Genomic DNA, 12706 nt, shown 5'->3' with positions numbered 1-12706 from the left:
CCCCGGATAGAATCTCCGGAGCTACAGCCAAAAGACCAGCTAGCCCCCAGTCCCAACAGTTCCGACATCAGCTTAGCCCCGGGTCTTTTCCAGACCTAGCAACTCCCCTGCCTGTGCTCAAGTCATACCTGCATACAAGGTACCCATTTGCAAAACATACTGTGTAATCAGTTTTGGGGTGCAGAAGTCCTATAAGTCTGGAGGGAGGAGGAAATTATGTACCAATGTCCACTGCTTCTGTCTGGTCCTTAATTCTTATGTAAAAGCCCCCCCATGAAGGACTTCACGGGATAGTGAGGTCTGTAAACTGTCTTGGAAAGTGCATCACTCCAATGGTATGTTACAAAGGATGATTTTCTATTGTTTTCAATGTTTTGATTTGATTTTCAGTAAAGTTAACAATAACATAATTTTTTGATGGTTTGGTGTGAGAGATATTACAAGGACACTGGTGGTATACGGGAGCAGACATACACACGTTTCACCAAGAGGTTACACACAGAGGTCTGCAGTAGACTCATGGGCTATCTTTCTAAATGACAGTATAGGAAGAAGACTTTGGGCATACTAACTGTACCGGGTGTATCATAAGATGATCTCTCCCTGTCTCTCCCTCTCTTTTTCTCTCTCTCACTTCCTCTGTGCTCTCTTGTTCTCTCTCACTCAGTGTCTTTTTCAACATGGGTGAAATTCTTGTGAGGTGCACCTTTGCTAGAGCCACCCCAATGTAACATTGAACCAAATATACTAATTTGGACAGCCTCAGGGTTTGGCTATGAAGACCCTGGCTAGAAGGTTTTGTTTTCCCACGCAGGATTTTAACCAGGGTCTCGAGCAAATACTCAGTTTCCCATATGAAGAGAATTCCTAAGAAGAGAGGTGTACATATATCCTAGCTGTGCCCAGAGTATCATACGCCTCCCGCTTTCTTTATATGTCTGTCTCACTCTGTGGCCGTCATTACGAGTTAGGTGGTGTCGCTTTTTTGGGCAGGCCAGTAACAGAATTTCCATCAGAGGATTGACCTTCGATCGCCTGCTTTTTGGAGACTTGCATGGCTCTTGTGTCTGTTTTGCAAGAAAGTTGCCATTACACTGAGGGCACATTGCCCAAACAGCTGGGGAGATAATAGGAAGTGGATCCTCGGGTTCTTAGAGGATTTCTAAGGGAACATGAAAGGACCAGGATGCGCAGCCTAAAACTAGGTTTCTTCTTTTGTTATTTTTAATTATTAGTTTTGGTGTGGAAGAAAGGGATAAGTGGGTTCAATCTGAGTGCAACCCTTTCCACAAACGGAGAACCTTTGGGAGAGAAAAACTAGTATGTATTCTTGGTAAAATAACCTAAAAGAGATTATTTGATCATATTAACAATGTAAACTGGTCCTTTTTACAATGTTCATTACTAACAATCAATTCAAGAATAAATCGCTGTCACAATATGAATGTTACACTTGTACTATTGAACAAAGCACATTCCCAAAATGTAGAATACCCATTTAAATTATTTTCTGATAAAAGGTTATCATTTGAAGATGGGAAGTCTGATATACACTCCGATTGTACCTTTTCAAAATACTCTTATGAGAAAAAGAGGGTAGGACAAACAGCACCATCGGGTTACGAGCTTGACTGCTTTGCATTAAATCTCAGTGCACTTTGGGAACATTATCACAGATCTTTATATTTGGCAAATGCGTCTGTGATGAAAGGGCTGTATGCATAAGTCACAAAGCACATAATGCACACTGAGTTTGGTGCTCATTTCATTTTACCCAGCTTTCACTAACTAACCTGTAGCATCATCGGTGGGAAGATAGCTCAGGGGCAATGCATTTGTCTTGGAAGCAAGATAGTGTAGAGCAACCCAGGTTCAAATCCCGGTCCTGTGCTTAGAGGCTGGTCTCTGATATTAAGCGTGTTATACAGAATTAATATTAGGTAGAGCATACCACACATTTAAATCCCCCTCTCATGTCTCCCTCATATTCATGCTTCCGTTGGCTGTGCTTTTTCTGACTTTCACAACACACTTATGGCTCGTTCTTATCAACAATATCCGCTCAAAACAAAAATGCTTGGGATGCTGGTGCAAATCGCGGATCCTCACAGTACGCCCTACCTACAAGAATTCATCTTTATTTTGCACTGGGCTCTGCCAAATCCTCTTACTTCACAAACCTAATCTCCTCAAATGTGCATCTATCCTCCAAGCTTTGCTCATACCTCACAAGCCAATATCTATTGCCTGAATCCCTCTGCTAGTGACATTGCTCAGTAATTTTCCTCTAAAATCTCTAAAATGTGTCACTCTCCCAGCCCTCCTAAGCCCACCCCAACCACCTCTCCCCATAACTCTTCTACTCTGGACTACATCTTCCCTATCTCCTACTGAATTAGAACCCATCCTTCATAGTACTTACCAGTCTTGCACTACAGTTTGCCCCTCAAATGTTCAAAAATGTAGCCCCAGTTACCTGTGCTAATCTCTTTGAGCTCTTTAAACTGTCTCTCCCTGCTGGAATCATCCATGTCTCCTTTAAAACTGAAAATGTTCTACCCATTTTGAAGAATCCCTCTGCCGACCCAAACGTCATGGAGAACTATCTCCCGATTTCTCTGCTACACCATTATCTAAACACTCATGACCGGGTGGTCATCAACCAAATCACTAAGTACTTTGAGGGTAATGGCCTAGAAGATCCACGTCAAAATTATTTTGTAGTAAACACACCACCGAGATTGCACTCATGCATGTCTCCAACTTTCTTTCAGATGCTCACAATTCCAAACGCTCTTAATGCAACTTCAGAACAAAATAAAAAAAGATTGAAGCCCTGACGAAAAGGGTGACTATTGTCCCATAAATAGACTTAAAAGCCATATTGAGAAGTGCCCGAGTTGGAAGGTTAAGTCATCGTAGATGGGATTTGAACCTGTAGCATGGAGAGGAGGAGGAGAGGAGAGAACACCTAAACCACACATGGTCATGCCCCACCCCACCCCTGTTCTCCCCCAATATATACTTTAAGCCTGGAAGCTGGTTCACTCGTATTGAAATCTGGGAACTACTGGTTAAAACAATGATCTTTTCAGAAGGTGTTTCAAATTATTGACCTTTAACACGAGAGTGAATCTGCAAGACCAACACAGCTAGGGTAGTACCACTCACACTGCAGGCATGCTCAGGATTTGACTGGTTCTGCTTAGTATAAGACTATACTAGCCTATATGGAAAAACAATTTAGTATGTACCTATAAAAGGTCAGTATTAGTCACTTCTCAGACATGGCAAATAAGTGTCAGTGAAAGGTGCCAGATTAAGAGCACTATGGATTACAAACTCCCGCCAAAGGTAGTGCAGTTCTGAGAAGTAAAGATTCCATCCCATTAAAAGGACACATGTGCTGAGAAGTCATTACTGTCCCGCATTTTGGTCATCTTTAGGCTGATTGCCATCTAGCACACTCTATCAGATGTGCTAGAGAGCATTATAGTTAAGGAGCTACAATTCTCCCTGGTCGTATTTCATCCGATTCATGTCATAACACCCGGTTACAGACCTATGCAGAGGATACCGAAGGTTTTGCTGGTTGGGTACAGGGAACAACACACTTATGCCTGCAAACTTGAGTGTGTTATATATGTTACATGTTATGTTATTATAGTGTTGTTTAATTCAACTTCGTGGTGAAGAAGTCTTATAGCTGATAGACTTCTCCTAAACACATGCCTAACATGCACATGGGGTTGGAGCTTATTAGACGTCATGCACACACCCGCGTGCATTTTCAGTGCTCATTATACCACTGGCAGTTAGATGCACTGAGGGTGTGTTTTTGCTTTTTTTGAAGGGCTCCAATGGCAGGACACAACATTTACATCCATTCTTGCCAATGGAAATTCGGAAGGGAGCAACCATCTTTAGGAAAATTGCAAGCCTCTTTAGAATGACATGGGCATGTGCCAAATATGTAATGTGAACTTGTCTGCAGTGAAAGCTAAATCGACTAAGAATAAAGTAATGTTTGTATATTTTAGCAACCAAACCATTGGCAGATGATTTAAATATTGATAAAACAGTGATCACTGTATTAGATTAAACATTGCTTCAACTCAAGCATCGATCGATTCAACTGCCTCGAAGCTAGGAGTGTCTGCATAACGCACTACAGAATGTATTGGATATCTGGGTGTATTGTTCACATAGATATGTTCCAGGTGGAAGTGCCTGGCATGTCGCAATCTTCATTATGATAACAGGCACTTGTCAAAAGATCTGTAAGATGTGTTGGGCTTAATGCCAGCTAATCAAACAGCATACAAGAACCCCCATAATCAGAGGGGGGGTTGGGGGGAGAAATGGAAAGAGACAGTGATATGAAGCAATGAGCCTGCAGGCACACAATAGAGATGCTGATGCCAGATGCTGTGGAGAGAGTTGCCAGCAAATAGACACTGCAAATCAGCTAATCCTGCCCCGAAAATTGAAATACATGTTTTGCCAAATGCACATTTGTCTTGCATTTTCTTACATGAAGGACTCAGTAAGTATTTGAGAGATTTTGTGCAGCTGTTAGATGATACATAATGAATAAGCTTGACGATTTAGTATCTGTATCCGGCCCAGAAAGCATTCTGCAAGGAGGTTTTTGACCGAATAAAGGTACAATAGAGCAGAGCATGGTCTTTTAATAACTGCCCTATTATCAAAAATCATTAGCCAAAAGAAAATGCCTTTTTGAATCTGGTCTTTATCGATTTTGAAACAATTCTTCGACAGCGTGGGTAGGGCTATCTTGTGGCAAATTCTAAACGGCAAAGCAGTTCCACCGCCCCTTCTAGCAATGATCCAATTATTATATAGGAACAACACAGCAATAGTGAGGCACAGTTGTAAAGGTGAATGCACGAAGGCATTCAGTATGGGCAAGGGAGCCAGACAGGGGCTAATAATCTGCCCTTGTTTTTATTCTAGATAAGAAAATGTAGCATTGCTCATCCAGGACCTTGATTGTGATGCGCCCAAAATTGGAGGTATCAGGGTGGGCATTTTCCTTCCCGCCGATCATGTGTTTTTTTTTTTTTAATTAATTTTTTATTTGATGATGTGGTTTTAATTTCACAGACATCAGATGGAACAGGTAAACAATTGGGAATTGTATCAAAGTTCCACAGAGCTCGATATCTTGAAGTGAATGTGACTTAGACATTGTTGAGGGTTTGCCACTCAATAATATCAATGAAAATATCCACTAGGTTCAATGACAAAATAATCAAGACAGGTTGATTGTTTGTCTGGGCCTGAGAGTCTCGTCAAAAGGAACCTGGACAGGCCAACTTGCGTGTAGTAAGTGTACACTCGCACAAAGATCGAGTACCAAAGTAAGCTTCACAGCCAGATTTGGTAGGAGGGCAGTCATACCCGCTGTATAGATCTACAAAGCACAGGTCCGTGCTGTAACCCTATATGGTGCAAAATTATGGGGCCATACCCCAATGATGTGCGGTGGGGAAAATGCATTTTTGAAAAACATGCTAATGCTTCCTAATAACACGCCCACTGCACCAATGTATTAAGACCCTGGCCTCCGGCTCGTGATTTATGAGCCCTTTTATTAGATCAATTTTATTTTGGCTATATCTTAACACACTACACAATCTGAACTTTCACAAGGATGTATTATGGGAATTGGTAGAGACAAATGAAATGCCAAAATAGAAATGATTGAAAGTTAGACAGAAATATGCTGATTGAGTTGGATCTGTCTGTCCTCTGGTGCAGACGCACAGATGTTCAGTAAAACCCTTGTTCCCTTCTAAAAGAAATGTATAATGTGTAGGCATTGGACCATTTCTTAAAAGAACAGGCAAGTGGCACACCTGCCTTTAAAAACTGAATGGGGCTATGAAGATTATTTGGTGTGGCAGCCCAGAGAGAAGCAAAGACTACTCTATATGAAGTTTAGATTCAGCATTTTACTGTTAGCCTCATTCAGAAGTTTTTTAATACGTTGGATGCGTTGATCATTTTTAAATGCGCATTTGACTCTGTCACCACGAGAGCCGTTGCTGGTATTATTGGACGTGCGTGGTCGATTAGATGCAACTGTATGAATTTCCCAAAATTATAGACGATTTTAGATTTCTGTTTACGGTTTTGTCTTTTTATCTTGTACTGTTGCGATGTTTCCTTCTTTGTTTTATCAAGATCTCAAGAAATCAGCAGCTGCTTCTTTTTTATGTAATGAAATGTTAGACATGTTGAATAAAATATTATTATATTGAAGGATTATTATTACTAGTGTAATTACTTTTAACTGTGTAAAAACTGTTAGCCTGGCATATTCAAGAGCAGAATAACTCTGCTATCTACGAAGAGAGAATTATTTGAACCAATTTATCATCTTAAAATGTGCATGCAGCAGAATAGATAACTGTGTTCAATGTTAGAAGAGGAATAGAGGGCTTTTTAAGCTTGAGAAATCAGTAACAGTTTCATGTTAAAGGTGACCATATAATTGCCTATTTCTTTAATAAAATATGACAAGGCATGGTAGTGTAGCTTTCATTTTCAAATGAAAGTAACATATTTATATAGAGATTATGAACATATATATATATTTGCAGAATAATCCATTTAAGCCAAGTCACATGCCACAATGCCACCTGGGAACCATCGCTGGAAATTCACCTCCAGTTCAGAGCCACATCAGCAAGGCATTGCGGTATGCAATTGACTTCGAATGCAAGCCGTATACTCCAGAAAACTGCCTTTGTCTTATACGGCAGTGCTATTTTACACATAGCTTAAGCAACCCAAGGCAAAATATTTTCAAGACTTTGGGCTTATGCAGATCTCAGCCCTGGTCATGTAGGAACGTGTGCATTCCTGTTGCTACGTTACGCTGTTCTCACAATCTGCCTCACCCTGGGTGCTTCCTTGATATAGCCTTATCCGGGCCTGCCGTGCTCCCCCCTCTGTTGTCTGGGCCACACGCTCCTCCCCAGAGGCTGGCTCACTCCTCCCTCTGCTGTTTCCCAGGCACACAGAAGCCGACGGCTGCTTCAGGGGGAGGACACCTGTGTCCTTGCTGGTCCCACCCCTACCACCTCACTGCTGTCAACCTTCTAGTCCTAATACCGACAGCCCACACAAGCACCTAGCCCTCATTTGTAATCCATCCGACCATCTCCTAATCATGGCTCTAGTGGAGGGTACACGCGGGTGGACGGAGGGCCCCTTGATATGCTAATTTCTGGTGATGCCACATTCAATTGATATGTTAATGGATCCTCCCACTTGATTTGGTATGTTAATGAGTCCCCCCACTTTTGTATTTAGGACTTGACCCCTGCTTCTTATATAATCCAATACCCCCTCTCCATAACTTCACCCAGCCCATCGCTTTGTATGCACCCGTCTAGACCCAAGCCTCCTATTCAGCACCTACCCCCTTGCATACCCTTCTTCCTACGCCCACCCAGGCACAATATAGACCTCACTTTGTAGGATAAGCCGGACACAATCACCATAGGCAAATCCAGGCCCCTATTTAAGGGCCCATCCAGACACAATCATTATAGTCCCAGAACCAATCATCATAAACCCCCAGAGCCAATCACCATAGCCCCCAGACTCATGCAGATAGATGATCAATTACATTTGGACTGGAGGAGTTGCTCGCATGTGGCATTGGCCAACTTGATCTGTGATTGCAGATCGCAGTGCAGAGTGTGTGTAGCAACTTGATCACAAAGATTTAACTACACCCTAACGTTAGGAGCGGGTGGCCGTTAGAGCAATGTGTGTTTCTTTGCATTCTGGAAGTTGTAGTTATGCTTTTGAATGTGATGAATGCAAGCCTGTAACTGTAAGTGCAAAATGCATGGTAGGGAGGCTGGGTGTGTGTGGTATTGGCAAGTGAAATGGAAATGGAACGGCTTCAGAAATCCGTATACACTCAGCATTGTTTTATCAAGGAAAAGTCACCTGCTTTTATTATCGTTTGAAACAATCCCGTGGCTAAAACCTGCCATGCTGCAAAAATATTGGCATTATGTTTGCCTGCGAAAAGATCAAACGCCTTTCTAAAAGGGTTTCGTTTTTGCCTTTTTAGTGATAAACGAATCAGTCAACGGTGGGCCGTGGCGTTACACTTCTGAGGGTCTATTACAGGCTTAAAAATGCGAACATTAGCAATGTCCATACGTATTTGGCGCTTTGAAGACGAAGGTTTGACAAGCGATGAGCTGGACATTATGGCCCAATTCGCAAAACAAAGAGTGAAATGGTCATTGATAGCAACGTCAGGTGCACCGAGAATCGCAAAAATGGCCACTCTCTACCCAACACGTACCTTTAAGACCCTACAGGGCCCTCTTCATCTGGCACCAGGGGAAACAGAGGCGCTGCGTGGAAAGGGGCTGCATAGCATTGCTCTCTAAAAAAAGAAGGCGACACGGTTGTACAAAGTACTTCTATAAAGTCCTGTTTATGATAGATACCATGGCTCTCTGACAATGAGACGAGAGAAGGGAAGGGCAGAAAGGTTTGAGGAGTTCCATAAAACAAGCTTCCAAATTTGAGAGGGCCTGGACCCCACATCTCCTCCCTGGCCCGCCTTTATTCATTCGGTGTTGTGTGCAGTCGAGCGTCATGCGCGGCAGCCCACCCCTAGCGGTTTCCGGTATTCACTGCAGTGTCCAGCACATACCTGTCTGCCCTGAGGGCGAGGGCCGGGCCTTGTTCGCCGGCTGCACTCGAGCTCACCCAGTTCTGTGCGGATTCTGCAGCTTCCTCGCGGCCATATGTGCTCCTCTGTGCACTCTCTCCTCTTGCTTAGGGTGGACTGGGGCGCGTGCTGAACCACGGGCACAGAAAAGCTCTCTGGCCAATCCCCACTAAGCAGGGATAAAGGCAAGTGTGTCCTACCAGGTGACTTTCCAGGGGATTACACTATGACTCAACAAAGGCGCCGCGCGGGGGCCAGGTTCCATTGCACGATGCAGCACGGAACTCCACGGGAAGGAGATTATGTCTTCCGGTTAGATGGTACTGAAGATTTAAAAAAAAAAAACCTCCAGCTCATGCTTTGCATATGCTAGGAGGGCACTTCTCCGTAAGGATGTTTGGGCACGCGTGTCCAGTTTAGCCGTTCATGCTTCCAAGGTTAATGAAATTAACTCTCCATAGAGAAGAGTTTCAGATTACCTGGGCACTAGTCCACTCACTAGGCCATAACACCCATTTTGCATGCTGCCATTGTTGTACCTTCTCTGTAACAAATACATAACTGTTGGATGGAGACAGTGGGTTCTTTGTGGCATAAAAAGGCTGCAGGTTTATTGCAATCCACATCAATCATCTATTTCACTGCTACATGATTTTCATCACAGCAAAAACTCACTTTGGCAAATTGTTCCTCTTGGGCAGCGACCAGCCATCAATTCCTTGCTTCCCTCTTATTTCCAACCAGCTCTACTCTTCGGCCAAAGCTCCCCCAACCTCAAATGTCCTTAAGGATCCGCCTGCCCTTGCAGGAGATCATGAGCTGGAGGAGTGCTTTTCGCTGCTGGGCCTCAGAGGGGCTCTGATCCCAGGAGGAGCAAAAAAACCCTCCTTATTCTTACCATACTCATTGGATTTGCTGGGCCAAGGATTTCAAGGTATATATCGGCGCCATGGGCCTCATGGATGACGAGAGAAAGAAAAATATGTTAATACTGCTGGTAGGAGCGGCTGTGCGAGACATTATACGAGCTGGTAGATGAGGAAAAGGCAACGTTTCGGGGGATATAAGAAGCATTATCAAAGTATTTTGCTGCACACACCAAGGTGGATTATGAGAGACATGTTTATTTATTTAATTTATTTTTGCAATTATTTCAGCACACAAAGCCCTGGGGCATCTAGGCGCTAGTTACAGAAGAGCATAGTACAGTTCATAAAGTACAAGATAGCATATGGGTTACAGAGTAATGGTGGGTGGTAGAAGCACACTTTGTCAGACCTCGCCTCCTGGTATGGGGGGCTACTTCAGATGTGCAAACAAGCATATGAGATAAATAGGTGTGAATACACAGACTGGCATAGCCTCGCCTCATGGTATGTGGGGCTACTTCAGGTGAGCAAACAGGCATATGAGACAAAATATGTGTGACTACACAGACTGGCATAGCCTTGCCTCCTGGTACGGGGGGCTACTTCAGGCCTGCAAACAAGCATATGAGACAAAATAGGTGTGAAAACACAGACTGGCAGAGTCTCACCTCATGGTATGTGGGGCTATTTCAGGCGTGAAAACAGACTGGCATAGCTGCGCCTCATGGTACGGGGGCTACTTCAGGCATGCAAACATGCGGATGAGACAAAGTAGGTGTGTATACTCGGTCTAGGCAGGCCTCGCCTCATGCGAGGGAGGCAGAGTAGATGTTATGTAGATGCATATTAATATGTTGCATTGGCCAAAAGTCGGACACAAGGGAGGTAATCTGACAGTAGTATAGAGCGAGAATGTACCGATAAAAAGTCCTCGATGTGTAAATAAGATTGCAAGCCTGCTTTCTAGGTCCAAGTTAATACAGCCAGGAAGGGGGACGGTCGGTCCATGGATTGTCTGGCACAGCCGGGAAAGCCTTACCCTGAGAGGCAGGGGGCTACATCGGTAGCAACAGACGTGAACGGTAAAGTACAGCGTAGTAAAGTGATTACAAGGTTAATGGCCGTGACACGTTTACTGTAGTATACAATGGGGTGAAAAACAAAAGCAGTTACTAGGTAAGCGCTGGGGTGGTGGGAGTGGATAGCCACGATGGTACGAAAAGTTATACCTGTGGAAACGTGGCAGACAGCAGCAGTTAGTGATGTGAGGTGGAGAGCATGGGGGAAGGTTTGAAGGTATGGAAGAGCAGGCAAGAGACGGGCAAATAGGAGGTAAGGTCCTCTTTACCTTGCTTCGCAGAGGTTGGCACAGCGGAAGACATCGCATCAAGAAGGCTTCTCATGTAGATGACAGGTGATTTACAAATGATCAAGGGGGTGTAGATTCCAGGAGTACATCCTACATTCACTCCCAATGGAAGCACTATATTTATTTACTAACAGTATACCTACAGTCAAAACGACTTTGTATGCTACAACCTAAAACCTTCATCTGTCATCAATAAAATATCCCTTCATATAAATCATATAGAATCAACATTGTTTCACAAAAGGAGGCGTAGCTGGTGGCCATGCAGTGATGAAGCAACCTGTGAGCGCCTGCCTGATCCGTTCTTGATTTTCTCAAAACTGCAGCTCTTTTAACTTCCTTTACCTAATCCAGGCATCGGATCTCCTGCAGCACATCCTTGGCAAAGAACTGACGCATAAGCGAGTGACACAGAGACATATGGGCGGCTGCCATCTGCATGCGCCTAAATCCAAGATGGTACCTCTGGGGGGCTGTGTGAGAACTGAACGGGGTGTTGCACACTGCCTGTGACGAGCTGTGTCCTGACTGTCGAAAGGTGCCACCGATTGTTCTCCCCACACCCAGTTGGCTTGCTTGGGACCTGTGCTTGAGGGTGGTGTGATGCACGGTGGCCTGGTCCAGAGTAGGTTGAGCGGAGCAGGAGGTGTCGGGCTGGAACCGCGGGACGCATTTGGATGCTTGCATGCACCTAATGGATTGAGGGGGCGAGGGCACACACGTTCAAGATAGTTTGTCAGATCTCCGGCCCTGGGCACATGCAGCTTGGCATGGTGTGTACGGACATGGCGCTGGGCACATTGCTGGATTTCTGATTGTAGTGTCGGATGGGCTTCCTTGTGTAGCATAGAAACAGCAGGAGTGAAAACACTGAGTTGCACTGCAGGCCTTGGGTGTTCTTTTTTTCCCCTCATCCTGTGGAGTTGTGTGTGGTAACTGGAAATCACTTGCGCTCACTTGGGAGTGGGCATGGAGGACACGTTGCCCGGTGTGCCGACTGTACAGTTTGCAGGCAATTTGGAAGTTGGGTGGGGGCCAGTGGCTACTGGGTGGCACCCTCTCACACTGGGTGGTGGAGTGCTACTACAATATCTGCTCAACCTTGCCCTGGATGTTTTATAGGGTGGCAGCAAGTGGCTGTGGAGGGGCCTTGCAGGGATTATGGCATGCGGTGGATTACTTCTAGGTTGGGAACGGGGGACTCGACAGCAACGTACATTGTGCCGAGTCACCTGTTGAGCACCAACGGTCTTCCTAGGGAGCAGCCCAAGATCATCCTGGGCGTTGTTCATTTGCACACCAACAGTGGCTGGAGAGAGGGCGTATCTGATCTTCCTGCACCTCCAGACCGCCTTGGCAACCTCCCTGCACGTTTCTTGTGAGTACCTACTATGGACACTTAACTGTCACCCGCGCAACCTGCTCAACGGAGCCTGCAGTCTCTTTAGGGTTGTTGCCTACATATTGTGCTCTCCCCCTCCCTATTCATGCCTGAGAAACAAGGCAGGGGAAAACCCAAGCAGTCATTGACGCTTACAGGAGCATAGATGCTTGCAATACCGCTGCCCCGATCGCTGAGCAATCTGCCGAGGCGTCTCCCCAAGTGGACCAACAAGGGCACACCCAGATCCTGGCCGGCATTGCAGGCGTCACTTGAGCATAAGATTAATGCGGTCATAGTGTACGCCGGCTTACTGAGGCAAGGTGTGCAGTCATTGGCTGACAGACTGGGTA

At 44.9% G+C, this 12706-nt stretch overlaps 1 protein-coding gene across 1 annotated transcript in view; it reads right to left on the bottom strand.

The window, feature by feature from the left end:
* The window catches only part of LOC138579855 (complexin-3-like), a 123473-nt gene extending 114603 nt beyond the window's left edge, over positions 1–8870 (bottom strand). Inside the window, exon 1 of the mRNA XM_069650087.1 lies at positions 8717–8870. The gene's annotated coding sequence lies outside the window, so the exon portion shown is untranslated. The remainder of the gene's footprint in view (positions 1–8716) is intronic.
* Between the last annotated feature and the right edge of the window lie 3836 nt (positions 8871–12706).

The sequence above is a fragment of the Ambystoma mexicanum genome, chromosome 1p (assembly GCF_040938575.1).
Source record: "Ambystoma mexicanum isolate Mex_15411 chromosome 1p, UKY_AmexF1_1, whole genome shotgun sequence".
Taxonomy (NCBI): Eukaryota; Metazoa; Chordata; class Amphibia; order Caudata; family Ambystomatidae; genus Ambystoma; species Ambystoma mexicanum.
This window is presented reverse-complemented; position numbering and strand designations above follow the sequence as displayed.